Here is a 26,055-nt window from a genome sequence, read left to right as displayed (position 1 = left end):
GGCAAGCAAATTCTTGGGTTGTGTGGGTGCATGCTGTTTCGTCACATGGGAGGACACTGGGCTGTGGTCAGGTCCCCTTGCCCGACCTCTCCTGCGGCTCTGAGACCTAGCCGGTGCCCAGCAGCTCCCCCTGTGCCAGGGTGCTGCTTGCTGGCTGAGCTATTTGCCATGGCTTCAGGCTCCACAGGGAGGGCAGGAGGTGTCCTGCCACCGTGGTGCCCACCTGGGCCACTGAGCCCCACCCCTAGGCCTTCTTGCAAGCCAGCTCCTACCCTGTAGAGAGGACGGGGGCAGGGTTCGGCGGCGGGGTTCGGCGGCAAAGCCTGCTACTTCGGTGCCCATCCGAGTCCCGAGGTCAGCCCTCCCCCAGCCTCCCTGCTGACTTCCGTAAGTGGGGCGTGGAGAGCCAGGTGAGGGGGGCGTGGGGAGCCTGTCATGCCACCGGGCGCCTTTTATACCCAGTACGCCACTGAGAGACAGTGTTGCTAACTCATGGTCGTGGATCCTCTGAACAGTTGTTTTTAATAGTTGATAATAAAACTGCAAGGATTGTCATGCCCTTATATAAAGCCGTGGTGCGACCGCACTTCGAGTCCTGTGTTCAGTTCTGGTCGCCACATCTCAAAAAGGATATTGAGGAGATAGAAAAAGTGCAGAGAAGGGCAATGAGGATGATTGAGGGACTGGAGCACCTTCCTTATGAGGAGAGGCTGCAGTGTTTGGGACTCTTTAGTTTGGAGAGGAGACGTCTGAGGGGGGATAGGATCGAAGTCTATAACATTATGCATCGGATTGAAAATGTTGACAGAGAGAAATTTTTCTCTCTTTCTCACAAGACTAGAACCAGGGGGCATTCATTGAAAATGCTGGGGGGAAGAATTAGGACTAATAAAAGGAAACACTTCTTCACACAACGTGTGATTGGTGTTTGGAAAGGCTGCCACAGGAGGTGGTGATGGCCATTAACCTGGATAGCTTTAAAAAGGGCTTGGACAGATTGATGGAGGAGAAGTCGATCTATGGCTACCAATCTTGATCTGCCTTGATCTCAGATTGCAAATGCCTTAGCAGACCAGATGCTCAAGAGAAGCAGCAGCAGAAGGCCATTGCTTTCACATCCTGCATGTGAGCTCCCAAAGGCACCTGGTGGGCCACTGCGAGTAGCAGAGTGCTGGACTAGATGGACTCTGGTCTGATCCAGCAGGCTAGTTCTTAATATGGTTGCTTGCTCAGTCTGAAGAAAAAGGTCAACGTCGATTCCTATGGATTTAATCATGAGGATTAAAGTACTTCTTCAAATGCACTTTCTCAACCTTATTCCAATAAGTTCTTCACGACCTTCAGGCAGGGAGGGTTCAATGGGGATGGGGGCCACTCAGTCCTTACCCCATTTCTCCCCCCCAAAATACTTCAAATTTGATGAGGAGAAGGGGGGAAAGGGCTACCCACTCCCAAATACGTGGTTACTGAGACAAGAGGGAGGCCAGCTTTGTGTTATGAGAGTGTGTCAAACGAAAATGAAACACATTTGTCAGCAGTGCTCCAGGGTGTTGGTTCTGCTCCCCAATGACAGATTGAGGATGTCCCATTTTTAAAGGCAGTATCATAGGATGAACTTGCTTTGGGAAACCAGTTGCTCAAGTGGAGGACGAGGATCTGAGAAACCCAAGTTCAAATCCCCGCACGTCATGGAAGCTTGCTCAGGCCAGTCACACCCTCTCAGCATAGTCTACCTCACAGGAATTTTCAGTTAAGTTGTGGCAATCGTTTGGGGGCTGGTTCTGCCTCCGGCAGCAGCCATTTTGGTGCTGTGATGTCAAAATCCCAAATGTGCCCTCAGGCCCCAAAAGGTTGCCCCTCCCCCATTCTAGACTCTGCTGTTTAGGACTTGGCCCAGTGGTGGGATCCAAAAATTTTAGTAACAGGTTCCCATGGTGGTGGGATTCAAACTGTGGCGTAGCGCCAATGGGGCTGCGCGGGGCACGATGGGGGCGTGGCCGGGCATTCCGGGGGTGGGGCATTCCTGGGCGGGGCTGTGGCAAGGACGCAGCCGCTGCCCTGGTCCTTGGATGGAAAACGAATGCACGCAGGCGCAGGCTGCCACGCACGCCGGTGCACCTCCTGCTAGACTGCTTCAAGGTCTGCGCGCTACTGCTGAGAGGGAGGGGCGAATTCAAGGCAAAACCAGCCACGCGGGCAAAAATCACCAATTAGTAACCCCCCCCCCTCGGCAATAATAGCAAATAATTTAGTAACCTACTCTGCAGGAACCTGTGAGAACCTGCTGGATCCTTCCCACCTCTGGATCCTCGGGCCCTTCTGGGTGGAGGAAGGCAGATAGAAAACATGGAGGATAACAATGTTGGCTAATGCCTCAATGAAGAGGTTCAAACATGTGCAAGTGTGTGGCCTGGAGGGTTACGGATTTAGTGTAACTCTGCTGCCAAGTGACTGGAGAAGCACAGGTCTGCTGAGAAGTGATATGAAGCTTACTTTCTTGCATGGGCATCTGTCTGTCTCAATACCTGATGGAAGCACATTTGAAATAGTGTCTCGACCTTTCACCCAAGTTCTGGTCTATAGAACCGGGATTCCCCTCTCCTCCACATGAGTGGCAGACTCATATCTGGTGAGTCGGATTTGTCTCCCTGTTCCTCCATGTGAAGCCTGCTGGGTGATGTTGGGCCAGTCACAGTTCTCTCAGAACTCTCTCGGCCCCACCTACCTCTCAAGGTGTCTGTTATGGGGAGAGGAAGGCAAGGCGTTTGCAAGCTGCCGTGAGTCTCCTCATAGGAGAGAAAGGCGGGGTATAAATCCAAATTCCTCCTCCTCCTCCTCTTCTTCTACACTTGAACACACATGATGCTGATGTCTACTGAATCAGACCCGGGATCCTTCAAGGTCATTCTTGTCTACTCAGATTGGCAGCCAATCTCCAGGGTTTCAGGCAGAAGTCTTTCATGTCACCTACTGCCTGGTCCGTATTGGATATACCAAGGCTTGAACCTGGGATCTCCAGCTGTGAAACAGAGTCTCTTCCACTAAGCCACAGTCCCACCAGAAAGCTCCGCAGCAGCAGTGGCATAGTGGCTAAGAGCAGTGGCTAAGAGCAGGCACATTCTGATCTGGAGGAACAGGGTTTGATTCCCAGCTCTGCTGCTTGAGTTGTGGAGGCTTATCTGGGGAATTCAGATTAGCCTGTGCACTCCCACACACGCCAGCTGGGTGACCTTTACTAGCTCACAGCTAATGGAGCTCTTTCAGTCCCCCACCCACCTCACAGGGTGTTTGTTGTGAGGGGGGAAGGGCAAGGAGATTGTAAGCCCCTTTGAGTCTCCTACAGGAGAGAAAGGGGGGATATAAATCCAAACTCTCCTCCTCCTCCTCCTCCTCCTCCTCCTCCTCCTCCTCTCTGGTACACCACCAATTGATGGGGTGCCACTTCTACACCCATGAACCCCACACTATGAGCGTAAATGGTTGGGTCAGCTAAAGACCACAATTAGACCAATTTCACTTAGAGCTGTCATTCGTGCTGTGGGCCAGGAACCACTTTTCAAGACCAACAGATGGGCTAGTGAACAACCTGTCTTTGAAGACAACTGGGCATTGCATCAACCAGTTACCCAAGGAGTAGCACAGTTGGCAAGAAGTCACCTCTCCTTCTGAGGTGCCAGGGATTGAACATGGGACATTCGCAAAGCAGAGACCCTTCCATTCAGCCACAGCCACTCCCATCAATTGTGCCTGTTTTGCCATCCTGCCGAACCCTGAAGATGCACGTTTCCACCCGTGTGTGAATATCAACAGCAGGAGAAAGTCTCAAAACAGTTCAAGGGGCATAGATGAAAACTTGGTCCAAGCTGTATCCCTTTGTCACTGCAAAATCATCTTTGCTTCGCTTGGCATGGAAAAGAAGAAGAAGAAGAAGAAGAAGAAGAAGAAGAAGAAGAAGAAGAAGAAGAAGAAGAAGAAGAAGAAGAAGAAGAAGAAGAAGAAGAAGAGGAGGAGGAGGAGGAGGAGGAGGAGGAGGAGGAGGAGGAGGAGGAGGAGGAGGAGGAGGAGTTTGGATTTATATCCCCCTTTCTCTCCTGTAGGAGACTCAAAGGGGCTTACAATCTCCTTGCCCTTCCCCCCTCACAACAAACACCCTGTGAGGTAGGTGGGGCTGAGAGAGCTCCGAGAAGCTGTGACTAGCCCAAGGTCACCCAGCTGGCATGTGTGGGAGTGTACAGGCTAATCTGAATTCCCCAGATAAGCTTCCACAGCTCAGGCGGCAGAGCAGAGAAACAAACCCAGTTCCTCCAGATTAGATACACGAGCTCTTAACCTCCTACACCACTGCTGCTCCTGTGTTGATGCTACTGTGACTTTTTTTGTGCTCGCAAATTTGAACATGCACTTAGTTTGGCCAAAGACAGTAGGTAGAGGGCATCTGGCTAGCCGGCCTAATAGATCCCTGTGTAGATTCGCTATTGTTTGTGCCAACGTTCAAATTCTTACTGGATCAAGGCACAGGTTAGGGGCTTGCACAAATTTACCTAGGCCCAAGAAAATGTGACTGTTTAAAAGACTTTGAACTAACAAGTTTCTTCCCACACTGCATGTCTTCTGCTGGTCATGATGCCCGAGTAGCTGATGGGATGTTCCTGGTGTGAAATATAAGTGTCGGTTCTGTAAAGGGAGCACATCACAGCATAGGAACTTTAGCTGGGATCTTTCCAAAGTTAGCTGGCAATTGATCCATTGAGGCTGGGTAGAAAGAGTAAGCCAAGGGGGATTTCATTAATCGAGGGGAACTGTTGTAGTCATGGGCACAGAGTTTATTGTACATAACCAAAGGCTGCTACAACTGTAAAGTTAAAAGCAATAACATCCTAGTAAAATATAAAAGCATTGGTCATCAGTTCAGACTGGGAGCTCTCTTAGGCTCACTCCGCACATGCAGAATAATGCACTTTCAAACTGCTTTCAGTGCTCTTTGAAGCTGTGTGGAATAGCAAAATGCACTTGCAAACAGTTGTGAAAGTGGTTTGAAAACGCATTATTTTGCGTGTGCGGAAGGGGCCTTAGATAACAATTTAGCCCAAATATTCTTGGCTGATAGAGCAAAAAAACCATTTTAATATAATTTTTATTCTACGTACAAAAAAAAATTATAGGAAAGGAAGAAAATTTTTAAAAAGTGAAAAAATAAGTATACAAGCCTAACAATAATAATGTTATCATTTAAAAATAATTTTATCAAAATTAAGTATTAGGTGGATTTGCATTTACAATCTTATAAGCTTCATATTAATGAAGATAAACTAACATTAACAAGTATACTGCATCAGAACAACCTTAGTCATTAATTATTGAAGGAATTTAATTGATTTTTGCTACGTTCTTATTGATTATGTTTGGAAAAGAAATTAATAGACAAATACAAATAATTTTGTGTACACAAAATATTACAATAATTCAAGAGATCAGATTATGTACGTGACGACAGACAGACGCATCGCATCGCATCGCATCTCACCTACCTACCCTCCTACCTCCCTACCCACCTGCCTACCTACCTACCTACCCACTCACCTACCTACCTACTCACCTATCTACTCCATTCATCTATCTATCTATTCCATTCATATCTATCTATCTATCTCTCTATCTATCTATCTATCTTTCTATCTATCTCTCTATCTATCTATCTATCTATCTATCTATCTATCTATCTATCTATCTATCTATCTATCTATCTATCTATCTATCTATCTATCTATCTATCTATCTATCTATCTATCTATCTATCTATCTATCTATCTATCTATCTATCTATCTATCTATCATCTACACACATACACATAACTTGAAATTATCTATTTGTTATATAATAAAGTACAGCGTCCATTTCTCTTTGAATTCATGTTCTTGTCTTCTGTTTACAAAATTAGTCAATTTAGCCATGTTGAAGTACTTTCTCATTTTGTCTTCCCAGTTTACTTGATCAAGAAATCGTTCCACTGCTGTTTATAAATACATTAGTGTTTTGTACTTATTGCTGATAGAGCAAAAATTGGCATCTTGTATATAATGAACACATCAGTATATACGATCATAGAAAAACTAGATTATCAAAATCGGAAAGAGAATTTAGAGCAGTAAATCTTGGCCAAAATGTTGGCCCTAGATTCCAAATACATGGAACAAGGTTCTTACAGAAGGTCCTCATGAACCAAGCCCTCTAGAACTGAATTATCACATATACAGAAGTGTTGGGATAAAGGTGTTTCAGTATATCAATTGGCAGGAATGGCTGTTGGCCTAGTTTGAAAAGATTTTTTTTTCAATAAGCCTTTATTGGCAATCAGAACATACAATATAAATACAGTTAAAATTACTAGATAAAACTTCACACTGGATCATAAGTTCAGTTCGCAAACCTCAGCCAGAAACTTTGCCACTGCGAGACAACAGTCAAGGTCATTACAGTTTAAGAGCATATTTACTTTATCAAGCGCTTACCAACCCTATATATAGGAGAGCCTACATGGTTGGCTAGATTTAACATTATGCCATCCCCGCTCCATAGAGGAAGACTCAAGGGTCTACCAAACCATAAGAGGCTTTGCCCCTGCAGTCCAGGGCAGTTGGATTCCATTGCGCACATTCTCCTCCACTGCCCACTTTACCAGAATCCAAGATCCAGCTTATTATTACAAATCATTGACTCTATGAAAACCCTGACAGTTTGAAAAGATGTAAATGCCATTCTGAGGTTATGCACAGAATGATGGGCCAAGAGTTCTGGAATGTTTTTTTAAAAAAATAATAATAATTTGAGCCCTATTGAAGAAAACAACCCCTCTGATATAATTCCCTACATGCTTTGTGCTAATCATCGTTAATCAGAATGATACTGAGAAAAAGAGTACAGGCAGACGAAATGTGATTAGGGGTTAAAGGGGAGTACAAGCAATTTGAGCAGTTGATTACAGGACTAGAGATTTCCATGTTCCAGCTCTATGGAAGCTTTCTTTGTTTGCTTACAATGTTGGCCCTTATTTAAAAGGTCTCTGAAAGAGAGCAGCACTCCCTAAGTACCACCTTTCCCCAAAGTGATGCATAAAGCAGACCATAATCTAGGGTTGCCAACCAGGGGCATAGCTAGGGAAAATGGAGCCTGGGGCAGACTCCGAGTTTTCCATCCCCTCCCATGGGTAACTGCTCCCTGCTCCCGTGCCTCGCCCATCACTTATTTTAGCCAGCAGTAGGGCCTGGCAGGGGCACCCAGCAGTGGCCTCCCCTGGGCCTGGCCGGGCAAGGCTGACCAAGCCTGGCAGGGCGGGGTAAGGGAAGAAGGAAGAGGAGTGTGGGGGCAATTTTCTCACCCCCATATAACCCCAATGGCGTCTGCCCGGGGTGCCTGTCCCCACCCTGTCCCATGGTAGCTACGCCACTGTTGCTAACTCTCTCTTGGGAAATTCCTGGAAATTTGGGGCTGATGCCTGGGAAGGGTAGAGCTCAGCAAAGGAAGGGAGCTCAGTAGGGATGTAAAGCCACTCTAGGTCTTCCTTTCTCCTAGATTCTACCACATTCCATAGAGTCCACCCTCTGAAGCTGCCGTTTAATCCAGGGGAACTAATCTCTGTAGTTTGGAAATGAATTCTAAGTCTGGGAGAACTGAAAGCCCCACCTGGAGATTAGCAAATATGCCATAATCACAGACCCAAAGCTCATGTGTTTTCTTACTATCTTTCTGTAAGACTACCTGAATCTGAATCTGGAGAACCAACCCCAAAATAGCATCACTTTCAATGTTGTTTAAACTGGGAACCCCAGATTCTCCCTTTAAGGTGGATTTAAAAGTAGAATCTGGGCTCCCTAGTTTAAACACATTGAAAGTGATGCTGTTTGGGGGTGGATTCCAGCATCACTTGTTTAAACTAGGGGGCCCAGATTCTCCTTTTAAATCCACCTTAAAGGGAGAATCTGGGGTTCCCAGTTTAAATAACATTGAAAGTGATGCTGTTTCCCCCAATTGGGGGGACTGGATTCAACACCATAAAATGTTTTCATAGCAGTAATAAAACATTTTGAAAACATTTTGAAAATGTTTTCAAAATAAATTATTTCTGCTGTGTGGCATGGCCTATTGCTGTGTTCAGGTTTGTGAGTTGGGGCATGTTCTATAATGTGATGGTGACTGAAACGACCTGGTGTAAAAAATAATTGCTTGATCACAGTGGGGGAGGGTGGCTGCCCAAGAGGGGGCGCCAAACTTCAGTTTGCCTAGATACGCCACTGGGCGTAGCTAAGGGGGCTGGGGGGGGTGCGCATTGCACTGGGCACGCACCTAGGGGGGCATCAAACTCAGGTTTTGCCCAGGGCTCCAGTCTGCCTGGTTACGCCACTGCTTGCAAGAAGGTTAGTGAAACGTGGACTAGACAATGCTACTATTAGATTAATTTGTAATTGGTTGACTGATTGAACTCAAATGATGCTCATCAATGGCTCATCTTTATCCTGGAGAGGAGTGACTAGTGGGGTGCCACAGGGTTCTATCCTGGGCCCGGCGCTATTCAATATGTTTATCAATGACTTGGATGATGAAATAGAGGGCATGCTATTCAAATTTGCAGATGACACCAAATTAGGAAGGGTAGCTAATACCCCAAGAGGACAGAGTCAGAATTCAAAATGACCTGGACAGATTAGAGAGCTGGGCCAAAACAAACGAAATGAATTTCAACAGAGATAAATGTAAGATACTACACTTAGGCAGAAAAAAATGAAATACACAGATATAGGATGGGTGACACCTGGCTTGACAACACTACATACAAAAGGGATCTGGGAGTCTTAGTAGACCATAAACTGAACATGAGTCAGCAGCTAAGAAAGTCAATGCGATTTTGGGCTGTATCAATAGGAGTGTAGTGTCAAGATCGAGGGATGTAATTGTACCTCTCTATTCTGCATTGATTAGACCCCACCTGGAATACTGTGTCCAGTTCTGGGCACCACAATTCAAGAAGGATATTGACAAGCTGGAATGAGTCCAGAGGAGGGCAACCAAAATGGTAAAAGGTCTGGAGTCCATGCCCTACGAGGAGAGACTTATGGAGTTGGGGATGTTTAGTCTGGAGAAGCAAAGGATAAGGGGGGACATGATAGCTGTGTTTAAATATTTGAAGGGATGTCATAGAATAGATAGAATAGAATCTTTATTGGCCAAGTGTGATTGGACACACAAGGAATTTGTCTCCGGTGCATATGCTCTCAGTGTACATAAAAGAAAAATACATTTGTCAAGAATCATAAGGTACAGCACTTAATGATTGTCATATAGGTCTAGTAAGCAATCAGGAAACAATCAGTAGTAATGAAAACATAAAATGTAAAATCATAAAATAAAATAAAATAAAATAAAATGTCAGCACAGGCTATAGTCATACAGTCATAAGTGGGAGGAGATGGGTAATAGGAATGATGAAAAAAGTAGTGCAGTAATTATATAATAAGTATATAATAAATAGCTTCTAACATTATCGAGGGAATTATTTATATTTAACAGAGTGATGGCATCTGGGAAAACTGTTCTTATGTCTAGTTGTCTTGGTGTGCAGTGCTCTGTGTAGCGACGCTTAGAGGGTGTAAGAGTTGAAACAGTTTCTATGTCCAGGATGCGAGGGGGGCTGCAGTAATATTTTCACAGCCCTTTTGACCCTGCAGTATACAGGTCCTCAATGGAAGGCAGGTTAGCAGCAATTGTTTTTTCTGGCAGTTCTGATTTATTCTCTTGAAGTCTGTGTCGATCTTGTTGGGTTGCAGAACCAGTCCACACAGTTATAGGAGGCAGATGACAGACTCAATGATTCCTCTGTAGAACTGTATCAGCAGCTCCCTTGGGCAGTTTGAGCTTCCTGAGCTGGCTTTAGAAAGAACATTCTTTGTTGTGCTTCTTTTTGATGACATTTTTGGATATTAGGGGTGACCATTTTAGGTCATGAGATATGATGGAGCCTAGGAAATTTAAAGGTCTCTCACTGGCTGATACAAAGTTAGTCTAGTAATTGTGAGAGGAGGTAGGATGGGAGGGTTTCTCCCGAAATTCACCACCATTTCTAATGGCTTTAAGTGTGTTCAGTCTCTTAGATTGTTCCAGTGGCACCATCGTGAGGGCTAGGTTGTTCAACCTCCTGTCTGTATGGGCGTTTCATCGTTGTTCTAATGAGACCACCGACTGTTGTATCATCTGCAAATTTCAGTATTTTTAACAGATGGATCGCTTGGAGATGCAGCTCATTGGTATGGCCAGAGAGAAGTGGCGGAAAGTACACAGCCTTGGGGGGGCCCTCTGGGTGCCTACAGGTGTTCTGATGTAATTTTTTCCTAGCTTCACCTGCTGCTTCCTATCTGTTAGGAAGCTTGCAGGATCCACTTACAAATATGCTCAGGTAAATTGCTAGCTGATTTTAGTTTGGTTAGAAGAATGTCCCGGGTCTGATAGTATTGGAATGCTGAACTAAAGTCAACAAAGAGGACCCTCTGTATTGTGGTCTTTGGCAATTCAAGATGCTGTAGGATATAAAAGTAAAAGCCATATTAACAGCATCATCTGGCTCCATCTGTTTGCTCCTCGGTATGCAAATCTGTAGTAAATCCAAGAGTGAAAGGATCCGTGGATGGTTTCTTCAAAATGGTACGAATCACTAGCTCCTCTTCAAAAGTTTTCATAACCACAGATGTTGTGGAGCAACTGGTCTGTAGTCGTTCAGTTCCCTGATGGAAGGCTTCTCAAGTAACTGGGACGATAAGTGGAGTGTTTGAAGCAGGGAAGGAACACATAGCACATCTCTCAGTGGGGACGGTTAAAGATTTTAAAGTGGAAAAATGGGGCTACCCTTGACAGCACAGACTTCTTATAAGCAAGAAGGTGTTATCTTGTCTGGGCCTGGTGCTTTCCAGGCTTCTGTCTCAGGAAATAGATCTGCACTTCCTTTTCTGAGATCAATTAGGGTTGTAAAACCCAATGAAATGGGCTTAGCTTGTAGGGAAGTTTGGCTATTATTGTTGGTGCGTCTGAGATAGAGGTTGTGGGAGAAAGCAAGTGACTGGTAGATTGTTTCCTTTTCAAACCTACAGTAGAACACATTCAGGTCGTCTGCCAAATTGCTGATTTCCTTCAGCTTGGGGAAGGTGGTTTGCTGTAACCGGTGATATTTTTTGAGAGTTTTCCACATGCCTATTGCTCTCGCTTATGAAAAACTGATTTTAGCTTTCAGAGTAGTTTCTTTTGCTGCCTTGATCTCCCTTTGTTAATACATTTCTGGTCTGATTATACAAGCATTCTATCACCCCTTCTTGCAGGCCCTTCTTGGAACGACGTAACTGCTTAAGTTTATTGTGGAACCAAGCTGTTTGTTGTTACTATATATACAATAAGTTCCTGGTTGGTATACAAAGATCTTCACAGAAGCTGACATATGATGTTACAGTATCTGTGAGTTCATCCAAATCTGCAGAGGTGTCTTTAAAAATATTCCAGTCATGTTGAAGAATGAGCAAGCTTGTTTTCTGCTGCCTCAGAGACTAGGACACGGAGTAATGGATTCAAGGTGCAGGAAAAGAGATTCCACCTAAACATTAGGAAGAACTTCCTGACCATCAGGGCTGTTGGACAGTGGAATTCACTGCCTCGGAGAGTGGTGGGGTCTCCTTCTTTGGAGGTTTTTAAACAGAGGCTGGACGAGCATATGTCGGGAGTGCTTTGATTGTGTGTTCCTGCATTGCAGGGGGTTGGACTTGATGGCCCTTGGGGTCTCTTCCAACTGTATGATTCTATGATTCTAGCCCAGGCTAGCTCAGCTTCATCAGATTGTGAAAGCTAAGCAGAATAAGCCCTGGTTTTTTACTTGAATGGACATTGCAGGATTGCTATACAGAGGCAGGCAATGGAAAACCACCTCTGCTTCTCTTTTGTGTCAAAAACTCTACAGGGTCATCATTAGTGAGCTGTCACTTGATGGCACTTTCCACCCTCCTTTCTGGGGGAAGTGGGAGATGGTTGACTTATACATGTGTTTTTATTTTTTGCCCTGACCTGGCTGGGCCAGGCTAGCTTGATCTCCTCAGACCTCAGAAGCCAATCAGAGTCAGACCTGATTAGTACTTAAATGGGAGACCGCCAATTATGACTACAATTGCCCCCCACCTGGATAATCCAGGCTAGCCCAACCTCGGCTCTATCTCCGGCGACTTGAGTTATCGAATCTAAGTTCGAGCTGGCAAGCTCGGAATCGGCGTTCCAAGCACAACCACTGGGATCGACGTGGAGTTTTGTCCCAGCCGCCTCACTGTAACAGTCAAATTTCCACTCCAGTTGGGGAACTACTACTTTTCTCAGGGAACCATGCTCTAACTCAGTGCCTACCCAATTTGTGCAAAGTGTGTGGAATCTCTGGTGCCATGGAGTCGTTTCATTCAGCCAATCACAGCTGAGTGTTTCTGGCATGCGCATAGCTGGCCAATCAAAAAATGCCACCTTCGTCCCTCCATTCCTGTGGTGGTAGTTTTTTTATAATGTGTGTGGGGATAGACAGAACATGGTCAGAACAGCAGCCAATCGGAATGGGAGCGCTTAAGAGGCACACAGGGATGATTCCCTGCCTTCTGAGCTGGGATCAAGCTGGTTGCAGTGGGGAAATAACAATGGCTTCTCACCTAAGTCAGAACCCTCCTTCTCAGGGAACTGGGTCGAACCTATTTTTTACTCGTGTGCGGAATCGGGCCCCTCATCAGATCTTGGAAACTAAGCAGAGTCAGCACTGGTGAGTACTTGTACGTGGAGAACTCCCAAAGAAGTCCAAGGTTATTATGTAGGTATGGCAATGGCGTTTCACATTCTGAATGTCTCTTCCCATGAAAAAAAACTCCTACGGAGTGACCATAAATCAACTCTGATTTAATGGCAATTTTTAAATATATATAATCCAGTCAGCAGCATGTCAAAACACGCAGTGCAGCACAACTGGGCTAGAAGAGCACATGGAGCAAAGTAATGAATCAAGCTAGATGCCACAGGAGAAACCAAATCTCCCTCCCTGAGAAATCCTAAGCCTCTGATCCTCGACATGGCGCCAATGGGTTTCCTGGCACCCATTTGCTTCTTTCCCCTAAGCAGCAGTGGCGTGAGGAGGTTAAGAGCCTGTGTATCTAATCTGAGGAACTGACTTGATTCCCAGCTCTGCCAGCTCTGAGCTGTGGAGGGCTTACCTGGGGAAATCTAGATTAGCCTGTACACCCTGGCCACACGCTTCAGCTGGGTGACCTTTGGGCTAGTCAGATAGCTTCCGGAGCTTCTCTCCCAGCCCCACCTACTCCTCACAGGGTATTTGTTGTGAGAGGGAAGGGTACAGATTGTAAGTCTTTATTCCTGCAGAAGAGAAAGGGGGGATATAAATCCAAACTCTTCTTCTTCTTCTTCTTCTTCTTCTAGTCCCCCCTCCACCACCTGAAATGGGCTCTTTATATAACAGCAATAAAAAGGGGTCTTTAGCCAAAGTTACATCTGAGTAACTTTAACTCTTTGTATCCCGGGTTTCACACACACTTCCTCCTGACTCCAGCAAAGCAGACTTCTTCTTCTTCTTCTTCTTCTTCTTCTTCTTCTTCTTCTTCTTCTTCTTCTTCTTCTTCTTCTTCTTCTTCTTCTTCTTCTTCTTCTTCTTCTTCTTCTTCTTCTTCTTCTTCTTCTTCTTCTTCTTCTTCTTCTTCTTCTTCTTCTTCTTCTTCTTCTTCTTCTTCTTCTTCTAAGCTAACAGCTGATCCCGGCTTCCTTCCCTCTGTGTCATTGGAGCCACCCAGAGCTGTTTCAGAAGAACACAAAAAGTGTCCCCCTTATACCTGGACCCATTCAGAAAGGTAGGAGGATAGAGTTTCCAGTCTGCAGGTGGGGCATGGAGAGCCCCCAGAATTACAAGTGATTTTCCAAGCAACAAAATCAGTTTCATTGATAAAAAACAATGACTGCTTTGGAAGATGAACTCTATATCACTGTACCTCAGTGTGGTCCCTGTCCTGCCCAGGCTCCAACCCCTAATCTCCAAGAATTTCACAAACCAGGGTTGGCATTCCTATGGGAGGATGCTTGGCTTCAAACTTCTCTCTATGATGGGCCAGTCCCCATCAGCAGAGGCGTAGTGGCATGGTGGTTAAGAGCAGGTGCACTCTAATCTGGAGGAACCGGTTTTGATTCCTCGCTCTGCCGCCGGAACTGTGGAGGCTTACCTGGGGAAATGCCCACAAATTCAACAAGAATACACAGGAGAGCCAAGAATACACAGGAGAGCCTATATGCTGGCTAGATTTAACATCATGCCATCTCCGCTACATAGAGGAAGACTTAAGGCCTTCCAAGCGATAAGAGGTTCTGTCCCTGTAGCTCAGGGACAGCTGGATTCCATCCCACACATTCTCCTGAACTGTGTATTATACCAAGAACTCTGATCCAGCCTGCTATCCCAAGCTATAGACCAGTGATGGCGAACCTTTTTAAGACCGAGTGCCCAAATTGCAACCCAAACCCCAGTTATTTATCGCAAAGTGCCAACCTATTTAACCTGAATGCTGAGATTTTAGCTCTTTAAAACCCATTGGTTCCCTCTTCCCTCCATACCACTCCCTCGGCTCGAAAGCAGGGGCCAGCTCTGCTCTAGTCTCCCCAGGCAGTCCTGCGTGCTCCATCTGTGCCTCTCTAGCATCTCTGCCTCCTCTCAAGGCCACTTTGGGCAGAAGCTTTCACATCGGAGCATTATGGCACTAGGTCCGGCCCAGCCGAAACCTCCTCCCTGGTCACCACGGGTAAAAGTGCATGTCGTGCTCAGTGGCCCAGACCAGCCTAGGTGTGTGTGTGGGGGGGTGTGTGTGTGATTTTCCTCCCCACACATGACGAACTCTGTGTGTGCGTGCCCACAGAGAGGGCTCCGAGTGCCACCTCTGGCACCCGTGCCATAGGGTTCTTAATATCACCAAGCTATAGACCCTATGATTGATTATACTGAATCAGATAAAGTAGTTACGCTTTTAAATTGTCAGGATTTTCTATTGTTGCCTTATAGTGGCAAAAGTTTTGTCAGAAGTTTGTAAACTGAATGTATGACAAACGCGAAGTTTTTTACAATTCACTTTTTAACTGGAACTGTATTTTTGTACTATCGTGTATATGCCATTAAAGGCTTATTGAATTACTGTAAATTCAACAAGACTGTGGACCTCTCTGCTAAACACTATGGATGGTGAAAGAAGGATTTTTTTCTTCCTGGTAAATATTTTATTGATTGATTGATTGATTTACAAAATTTGTATCCAGTTTATTTATTTATTTACAAAATTTGTATCCAGTTTTCCAGCCCTTTCAAGTGCCACTGGCCGCTAACAATTCAACACACATGTGATAAAATCACATTGTAGACCCATCAAAATCAAACCCCTCCTAAAAGCGCATCATTAAAACATCATCAATTGAAAGAATAATGCATGGTTTTCTGGTTGCGTACATGGTCTGGTAAATGTTTCACTTGAATATAAGACATCCCTAAAAAATAAGACATAGTAGAGTAATTTTGCTGAAGTGCTAAAATATAAGGCATCCTCCGAAGTAAGACATTATATGCAAAGTTTTTGTTTGGAAGCATACGCCGATAAACAGAACACAGAAAAAAAATAAGACATCCCCTGAAAATAAGACATATGCACCTTTGGGAGCAAAAAATTAATATAAGACACTGTCTTATATCTGGGAAACACGGTAGTTTTTGCTCTTTAACGCTTTTGCTCAAGATCAAAGGCTGACAACTTCGGTGGCATGTCACAGTAAGATGTAGTCCTCTACGGCTGTGAAACCTTTCGACAATACAATAAAAATGTCCGTTAAAAAAAAGAGTTAAAAATTCATACCAAGTAATGTTAAAATACACCTGTGTGTGAACATTAGCAGCAGAAGAAAGTCTCAGAATGTTTCAAGGGGCAGAGATAAGAACTTGGTTCCTGCTGTATCCCTTTGTCATTGCAAAATCATCTTCGCTTTGCTTTGTGTGTAAATATTATGTGCTCGCTAGACCACCAATTAATTACCCTGGGCATTTGAACATGCACTTATTTTGTCCAAAAACAATAGGTAGAGGGAACCCTGACAGCTGGTCAAATAGACCTCGGTGTTGGCTGTGCTGTTTTTGTGTCAATGTTTTATTTTATTTTATTTTATTTATTTATTAGTGCTATAGGGTCACTTCATCCCTAAGGGCTCGAGATATGGTTCTCACAATATGGCTGTTCTTCAGGACAGCAAATCAAAACAACATAAAAAACTTAACCCATTACAACTTTAAGCATCAGTTAACAACAATTATAGATTAAAAACAACAGAAATTGTTTAACAAAAGTCGCTTTAAAACGGGCTCCCCATCAAAGCAAGGCCAAAAAAGAAAGGGAGAGAGTAGGTAGGCCCGGATGGAATCGGGAAATCAGGCCCAACCAAGATGACAAAGATGGGGAATGGGCAGCCTCAGTTTCAATTTCAGTGGGGGGCAGTAAAACCGCGGCCAGCCCCTCCGAAAGCCCGGTGGAATAGCTCCGTCTTACAGGCCCTGTTCAAATGTTCAAATCTGACTGGATTAAGGTGCCAGTCACGACCGCCTGGTCCTTTTGGGAGATGCCGGGGACTGAACCGGAACCCTTCTGAACTCCAAACAGAGACGCTTCCACTGAGCCACAGTCCCTTCTGTCCTCTGACCCTGTTTCCCACCATCTTGCCAAACCCCGTAGATGTAACAATTTCCACCTGTACATGAACCTCACACTCGCCAGTGGTGGCCAACCCATGGCACTCCAGATGTTCATGGACTGTAGTTCCCATCAGCCTCCCCTGCCAGCATGGGCTGGGCGATGAGCAGCAGTGTATAGGGAGGTCTAGAGCTCGTGGTATCTAATCTGGGAGGAACTGGGGTTTGATTCTCAGCTCTGCCGGGCTTGAGCTGTGGGAGGCTTTATCTGGGGAATCTAGATTAGCCTTGTACACTCCCACACACGCCAGCTGGGTGGACCCAATTAGTCACAGCTCTCGAGCTCCCTCTCTCTCAGCCCCACCTACCTCACAGGGTGTTTGTTGTGAGGGGGGAAGGGCAAGGAGATTGTCAGCCCCTTTGAGTCTCCTGCAGGAGAGAAAGGGGGGATATAAATCCAAACTACTACTACTACTACTACTACTACTACTACTACTACTACCACTACTACTACTACTACTACTACTACTACTCTTCTTCTTCTTCTATGAGCATGAGCAAGTTGGTCAGTCAGAGGCCACAATTTGACCAGTTTTATTTGGAGCTCTCTCTTTTGTCATGCTACAGACCAGGAACCTCTATTCAAGCTTGGGCAGACCAACATCTGGGCAAGTCAACAGCCTGTCTGGGGAATGCACCAGCCAATTACCCAGGGAGCAGCCCAGTTGGCAAGAGGTCACCTCTGCTTCCTTCTGCACCCAACACCTCCAGGGCAGGCTCATGCAAGCTTCGTAGGCCGCCAAACACCCAATTTATCTATGGCAGGTGAGATGATGCACGTATGACTTGAATGCTCACCCTGCCCACGGGCCTCTCCGCACTCTTTGTTTCTCAGGGCCCTGCCTATTTTTTAATCCCTGCTCTCCACAATCCCCTTGGAATCTGTCATTGATCGTACTTGCCCTTCTCCACCTGTCACAATCCTCGCTAAATCCCAAGGCGGCTCCACCCCGCCAAACAATCCCATTGTGCAAAAGGCACCCAGGGAGACACGAGGAGTCAAAGATGCAACACGGCCATAAATTGCCGGAATTGAGCAATTGCTGGCTTGCACGTATTTGAGCAGACACGGCACGGAGCTTTCCTGAGACAAGTTTCATCAAGTGAGCTGCACTGCGTGAAACAATGGGCTCATATATATGCAGAAGAATGAGAAGGAGTTTGGATTTTATGGGACTTCGTTTCTCTCAAACTACTCAGACTTCAGGGATGCATGAGCTAACCTTTTCGAGAATTCGGTGCCCAAATGGCGTTCCAAAACCCACTCTTAATTTATCTAAAAGTGCGCCAACATGGCAATTTAACCTGAATACTGAGGTTTTCAGTTTAGAAAAAAAACACTGGCTCTCAGGCGCAGTGTTACTCGAGGAAACTTAGTGAAGAAACTAATGAATGCTTCAGATAGAATCACTTACACTAGGAGGGTTTACTCAGAAGCGAGCCCCATGGCCAGCAACTGAGCTTACTCCCAGGTAAAGGATCATGCTTTAGTTCTTCCCATGAAAATCAGTGGGCTTTCCTCACTTCCCATGACAAACTCTGTCTACTGCAGTGCCCACAAAGAGGGCTCTGAGTGCCACCTCTGGCACCTGTGCCATAGGTTCGCCACCACTGCACTAGATCATAGGTGTCAGTCTTTTCCTCCAGATGTTATGGACTACAGTTCCCAAAATCCCCTGCCAGCATCACGCTGGCAGGGGATGATGGGAACTGTAGTCCATAACATCTGGAGGGCTGCGAGTTTGACACCTGTGCACCAGATGTCTCAAATTGGCTTACCAACGCCTTCGCTTGGTCTCCCACAACAGACACCTTGTGAGGTAGGTGGGGCTGAGAGAACTATGACTAGCCCAAGGTCACCCACAGGCTTCATGTGCAAGAGCGGGGGAAAAAATCCAGCTCACCAGATTAGAGTCCATTTGCTCTTAATCACTACACTATGCACACATACACATATAAACAGTATACGTACAGAGGTGGGATCCAGCAGGTTCTCACAGGTTCCCGAGAGTAGGTTACTAATTATTTGTGTGTGCTGAGAGGGGGTTACTAATTGGTGATTTTGCCACGTGATTTTTGCCTTAGTCACGCCCCTCCTCTCAGCAGTAGCGCGCAGAACTTGAAGCAGTCTAGCAAGAGATGCACCGGCATGCATGGCAGCCTGCGCCTGCGTGCATTCGTTTCCCACCCAAAGACCGGCACAGCGGCTGTGTCCTTGCCACAGCCCCGCCCAGGAATGCCCCATCCCTGGAATACCCGGCCACGCCCTCGTTATGCCCCGCCCAGCCCCATTGGCGCTATGCCACAGTTTGAATCCCACCACCATGGGAACCTGTTACTAAAATTTTTGGATCCCACCACTGTATACGTATCATCCTTATATATAATTCAGTAAGGATTGGAAGTAGACGACTCACTTCCAACCAATGGGTGCTCTGGACTCCTGAAGTCATTGGCTGGAAGTGAGTCCCTCACATGCCAACTGGCCCCTGCTCGCCTCCCCCCTCCAACACCCAGGAACAAGCTGGGACCAGTGGGGCAAAAGGACAAGCCACCGCCCCCTGCACAGAAAGTCATTCTTCTTTCTTCTGCCCTCTCCCACCCCCCAGACCAAGCCCCTGATCACCCGTCCCTTCCCTCATCCACCCACCCCCGTGGTGGCAAACCTTTGGCACTCCAGATGTTATGGACTACAATTCCCATCAGCCCCTGCCAGCATGGCCAATTGGCCATGTTGGCAGGGGCTGATGGGAATTGTAGTCCATAACATCTGGAGTGCCAAAGGTTGGCCAAAGGATAGCCTGATGATAGCCTGAAATTTTGGTGCTGCTATCCTAAAAACAGCACCCCCTGCCAGCCAACAATGTAAAAACGCTAAAAATACAAAAAATAGAAACGAACCCACATTTTTCTCCCCCCCCACACACACATGATCAAATGGTAGGCGCCCAGGACATTTGTCCCCACGGGTATCTACGCCCTGTGAGTGGCACATAGTTGTGCTGCTCCTGGGGGCAATATTAACAGCACTCTCTTCTCCATACGCTGGCCAGACCTATTGGAGAAAGCATGTGCAGAGAAATGACCATGGGGAGGGGGAGGGGCGTGCAAGCTAAAGTAAGATACGTGGGCAGGTGGAGATCACACAGGGGGTGGGGGAAAGGGTGTTAGGGGGGCCCTGCTGGAGGGCAGATGGGGGGCCCTCCCAGATGGGGGAGCAGCAGTGGCGTAGGAGGTCAAAGAGCTCGTGTATCTAATCTGGAGGAACCGGGTTTGATTTCCGGCTCTGCCACCTGAGCTGTGGAGGCTTATCTGGGGAATTCAGATTAGCCTGTGCACTCCCACACACGCCAGCTGGGTGACCTTGGGCTAGTCACAGCTTCTCGGAGCTCTCTCAGCCCCACCTACCTCACAGGGTGTTTGTTGTGAGGGGGGAAGGGCAAGGAGATTGTAAGCCCCTTTGAGTCTCCCGCAGGAGAGAACGGGGGGATATAAATCCAAACTCTTCTTCTTCTTCTTCTAGTCCCCCCTCCACCACCTGAAATGTTATATAAACAGCAATAAAAAGGGGTCTTTAGCCGAAGTTATGTCTGAGTAACTTTAACTCTTTGTATCCCGGGTTTCGCACACACTTCCTCCTGACTCCAGCAAAGCAGAATAAATCCCATTTCAAATATATTATTTGATGAAAGCAGATGTCAGCAGATCCGGCCTATGTAATTGATATTTGATTTATTCAAGATTTATGCATGCTGCGCCTTAGATTTATTAATGATAATCCCCTGCTCTTGTGTTTAATATAGTGGAACCAAAACATAATTTGCCGGGATCAGTCAGAAATGCTTCAAAGTGATTAACTCGACATGCAAACCATTATCCGGTGACATCCCTACTGTGAGTATTGCAAAAAGAAGGCAATAAGACGGTAATTGGCTTCATTTAAACAAGTTGGGTATTTGCTGTGATTGCTGGCGAAACTTGGTCCCTTTAATCTCGGGGACTCCGTATCTCCTCAACCTTAATCATTAAGCATTCATTCCTCCCCCCCCCACCCCCACATTGCATCTGACAGGAAGGAAGGAAAAAACCTTCCATGGATGAAGCGGGTACAAAAATCATTGAGGTAGGAAAACAATGAAATACTCCGCTGTCCAAAACAGCTCAATTAAAGGAAGCTGAGCTCTGGGTTCCGCCCGGCATAAATATAATGTCTTTAGGACATTATAAAAGGATCCATTTTGGCATTTTTGTGTTTTCCCAGCATGGAGTGAGCTCAGAAAATGGCGCCAAGGAGAAAGTTCCGGGAAGCAGAGAAGCGTTGGAAACCTAGTCAATGGATAATGCCGCAACTGAAAATGTTTTCAAAATGTTTCAGTCAGAGAATTGTTTACAACGTTTTGAGGCTGGAAATAAAATGTTTGGGAGTAAAAAATGTTTTATTTCCTGCCTCAAAAATGTTTAAAGGATTTGTGCAAAATTTAGCTGTTCCAGGTTGAGGGAGTTTCAGAGCTTGGGGAGAACCATGTAGTAGGTCGTCCTCTCTCCTGCTTAATCATCAGTCTTGTCTTCTTCAGAATGCGGAACAGGGCAGCTACTGAAGATCGTAATGTAAAGCAATTATTTTTTTACCATTTTTTCCTCTCTCTAAGGTAAAAAAGCAAACAAAATAAAACACAGTTTTCCTGGAGAAAATGACTGCATCACAGGGGGGAACTGCAAGCAGAGGTGTAGCTAGGGTAAATGGAGCCCACTGCAAAATCAGAGTTTTGCTCCCCCCATGTCCTTTTTTTGTATTTTTGGTGTTTTTTTCAGTTTTTGGCCTGCAGGGTGCGTAGTTTTTAAGCTAGCAGCATCAAAATTTCAGGGTATCTTTAGGAGACGCTCCTGATGATACCTCCCAGGTTTGGTGTAGTTTGGTTAAGGGGGTTCAAAGTTATCTACTATTAGCTCCCATTGGAAACAATGGGAGATGGGACACCCCCTTTGGGGGTCCATAACTTTGGACCCCCCAAATCAAACTTCACCAAACCTGGATGGTATCAGCAGGAGTGTTGCCAGACAATATCCTGAAATGTTGGTGCCGCTGTCCTTAAAACTGCACCCCTGCTGGCCGACAAAGTAAAAACACAAAAATATCAAAAATACATTTTTGCTGCCCCCTTAGGTGCGCGCCTGGTGCGATGCGCACCTCCCTGTCCTGTGGTAGCTACGCCACTGACTGTAAGGCATCATAGTTCCTCTGAGCTCTCTCCTCTTTCTAAACTTGACCTTTCCCAAATTGCAGCCTCCCCCAACTCCATCCCAAGATCACCATGAATTTCTCAGTTTGAAGTTGTTACCCTTACTGGCTAGTCAGGCATGGATAATTGCATAGCCTTTGGACTTTCCACTTTTTCTGAAATTTCAGTCATTCCTTTGAAGATCTCGGCAAGAATCCAGAAACTCCAGACCCCAAGGTTACAGAAAATCCAGACCACAAAATGAATAAAACATTTCATTTCAGTGTTCTCTCTGCTGTTCTCTCCCTTTTTTCATGTGCAGAGTTTTCTCTAACCTTCAAGGCTGTTGTGTTGCCATTTTTATTTCTGTGGGAAGGGAAACTGCCTAGTGGAGGAATGGTGCACGAGGCGATTATTGACATGGTTTGGGAAGGGTCACTTTGGTGGATTCCGCACTTGCGTTATCAACCTAAGTTTGAGCTGCGTTCGACCTAAGTGCTCTGCACAACCACTGGGATCAACATGGTTTTGTACCAGCTTCACCCAGCGTAACAGTTAAATTTCCGACTCCAGTTGGGAACTACTACTTTTTCAGGGAACCACGCTCGAACTAAGCTCGATTCCAGTAAAGTGCGGAATCTCTGGTGCCAGGAGTCCCCCATTCAGCCAATCACAGCTGAGTGTTTCAGGGATGCGTACAGCTGGCCAATCAAAAACGCCACTTTCGTCCCTCCATTCCTGTGGCAGTTTTTTTATAATGTGTGTGGGGATAGACGGAACATGTCCGTAGAACAGTAGCCAATCAGAACGGAGCAGCAAAGAGGCACAGGATGATTCTGCCCTCCGAGCTGGGATCAAGCTGGTTGCAGTGGGGAACAACAATGGCTTCGACCTAGGTCAGTACCCTTCTCAGGGAACTGGGTCAAACCTATTTTACTTGTGTGCGGAATCGCCCATTGAGTGTTTACAGCAAAGGGTGTTTACAGCAAAGGGTGGGGAACCAGTGGAGACTGGGAGGTGGGGAATGGGCAGGCACCATTTGCACAATAGCATTTTGTCACTTGTGAGGAAAACCTGGAAGTGATGTCATGCTGCTCCAGGAATCATTCCTTTCAGTTCAGACTGAAACGTGAAAAAAACACCAAAAAATACCCCCCCCCCCAAAAAAAGCCCAAATATCTTGCATTCAGATTTGTTCATATTTAGGCAGGACATATTCAGCCAATTTAGGCCCAAATATGCCTGAATTCGCCCAGATTCAGGCCAAATCCAGTATTTGTTGCACCCAAATCTCCAAGCCTACTCTTGATTCCTTCTTGAGTCTCTATTATTGACTGGTGTAACAGACCCTTACAGTTATCATGGCTCAGTTACTCTTACGCTCTCAGATTACAACCAAAACAAATATGGGAAAGTTCAGGAATCTGGATACGTTTTGAGACTCAGGCCCTTTCTGCAGAGCAGAAAGGGCACCTCTCCACCGGCAGAAATTATGCCGGTATAGGGGTGGGGGCCATTCGCACAGTAGTGTGCAAGCGGCCCCGCAGAAGCCGGTGCAGAAGAGGTGGCTTCGCACGAAGCCGCCTCTTCTGCGTCCCCCCCTCACCTCATCCTTCAGTGTCGCTCTGGAGGCTGTCAGGGACCTACCCACGCTGCCCTCCGACCTCTGGAGGTCGGAGGGCAGCATGGGCGGGTCCCTGACAGCCTCCAGAGCATGCTGGAGGACGAGGTGTGTGGAGGGGGCGGGGAAAGCACCGTCTTCCCAGCAGTGCAGTTCGCACTGTGCCGATGGGAAGACGACATTTTAGAATAACTTCGCTCAACTAGCGAGGTTATTAGGAGCGGTTTCACGTGGCTCCTGGGCGGCCAGGACGGCGCTGCTGCGATACAGCAGCACCTCCTGTGCGGACAGCTGCCCAGGGACAGCGTTTTTGCCGTCCCTGGGCCGCTGTAAATGGCCCATACGGAAAGGGCCACAGTTTTTATGCAATGATGGTGTCTTTTGAGGCCCTTGTTCCTACCTAGACTTTTAAAATTTGGTGGGTTGGCCAGAAAGACTCAATGGCACAGGTTCCAGTTTTAAACGAGTAGTTCTTGTATGTCCCTCTTCCATGGCTGACAAAGCACTTTGAAGAAGATAATTTCATGATGATGAAGGTTCACAAAGGAATGGCTTACACTGTGTAAGTTACACACCTTCTCCCCACACACTGTCCGGCCACTTAGATGCAGCTTTGGGGTTTCAGAAAAAAAGACTGTGCAGAAAGGTTTAACAGGTCTTTTGAACCTGATTCCTGTTAAATGGTAGAGGCAAAACAGAAAATGTGTGCTTGAGGTCAGAAAGTCAAGAAGGCTAGAAGAGGCCTAGACCTCAAATCAAACGTAAACAAAACACATTGTTTACATCAAGGTACTATTTACTGGAGACTGAAGAGGCCTGTTTATGTCTCTCTGGCCCGTCCTTTGGCTATATTATGCCAAACTTAATTGACAGCTACCTTTCCCTTGGGATCGTTCAACTGTGATTGTGTTATAGTTGACTTGACAATCAGACTTGTAGCTTAAAGCAGCCCTATTCCTGCTTTTACAACTCCCTAAAGCCCTTGGTGTTTGGCCTCTACTGCTTGTAGACCTTAACGTTGTGGACTCTCCCTTTTAGCCACCTTTCTTATGGGGAATTTCAAAGAGGGAGGTTTCTCCCTGAAAAATATCCTGAAAAAAATATCACTGGCAGCAAGAACTACCTTTGTCAATAATATTGTTTATAGTTCAACAACATGTCAGGTTTGAAAAGTATGTAGTTTACAAGCTGAAAATTGGCCATAATTGTGCTTAGCAGATGCAAGATCATTTGGGGGTTGTGGCTGAAAGGCAACTTCAGAACAGCTTAACGTCTCCAAAGATATATCTCGCCCAGGTATGCAAGAAAGCCCAAAAGATACTATGAAGACAGGTGGTTTAAAGAATTCCACTGCATTGCTAAGAACTGTACTATGGTGGATTCCACACAGCACAAATATAATGTCTTCAGGATGTCATAAATAGTGTTTTGGGGAAGAACTTCACCCAGGTCTCTTCCCCAAAACGACTGAAGCCCGTTATATTACTCTCAACCTGGGTTTTTTTGAAAACTGCTAAACTAGCAATCTTTCTGCAACATCCCAGGTTGAAGGTGGCGGATTCCCCCCTCCCTTCCCCCCTTCCATTCTTTTACATTTGTGTCTGTCGCCATTTTCTGGTGTGTGTTTTTAAATTGTGTGCTGAACATATGAAGCTATGCAGGTGCAGCCGATCAGATTGTTGGACAATCGATATGAAGAAGAAGAGTTTGGATTTATATCCCACCTTTCTCTCCTGCAGGAGACTCAAAGGGGCTGACAATCTCCTTGCCCTTCCCCCCTCACAACAAACACCCTGTGAGGTGGGTGGGGCTGAGAGAGCTCCAAGAAGCTGTGACTAGCCCAAGGTCACCCAGCTGGTGTGTGTTGGAGTGCACAGGCTAATCTGAATTCCCCAGATAAGCATCCACAGCTCAAGCAGCAGAGCGGGGAATCAAACTCAGTTCCTCCAGATTAGATACACGAGCTCTTAACCTCCTATGCCACTGCTGCAAGGGTTCATTTGTGTGGTTGTGAAGGTTCATTTGTGTGGTTGTGAAGGTCTAGCCTTCCAGTGGTTGTGAAGGTTCATTCGTGTGGTTGTGAAGGCTCAGTTGTGTGGTTGCAGTTCACATTTGGTGGCTGTGAGGCCCATTTGTGTGGTTGTGAGGGTTCATTTGTGTGGTTGTGAAGGTTCATTTGTGTGGTTGTGAGGGTTCATTTGTGTGGTTGTGAAGGTTCATTTGTGTGGTTGTGAGTCCACGGTAGGGTTGTGAAGTGTCTACCAGTGGGTTGTGAGATTCACTGTGTGGTTGTGAGGGTTCATTTGTGTGGTTGTGAAGGTTCATTTGTGTGGTTGTGAGGGTTCATTTGTGTGGTTGTGAAGGTTCATTTGTGTGGTTGTGAGGG

The sequence above is a fragment of the Sphaerodactylus townsendi genome, linkage group LG01 (genome assembly GCF_021028975.2).
Source record: "Sphaerodactylus townsendi isolate TG3544 linkage group LG01, MPM_Stown_v2.3, whole genome shotgun sequence".
Taxonomy (NCBI): domain Eukaryota; kingdom Metazoa; phylum Chordata; class Lepidosauria; order Squamata; family Sphaerodactylidae; genus Sphaerodactylus; species Sphaerodactylus townsendi.
Note: the sequence above shows the minus strand (reverse complement) of the source record.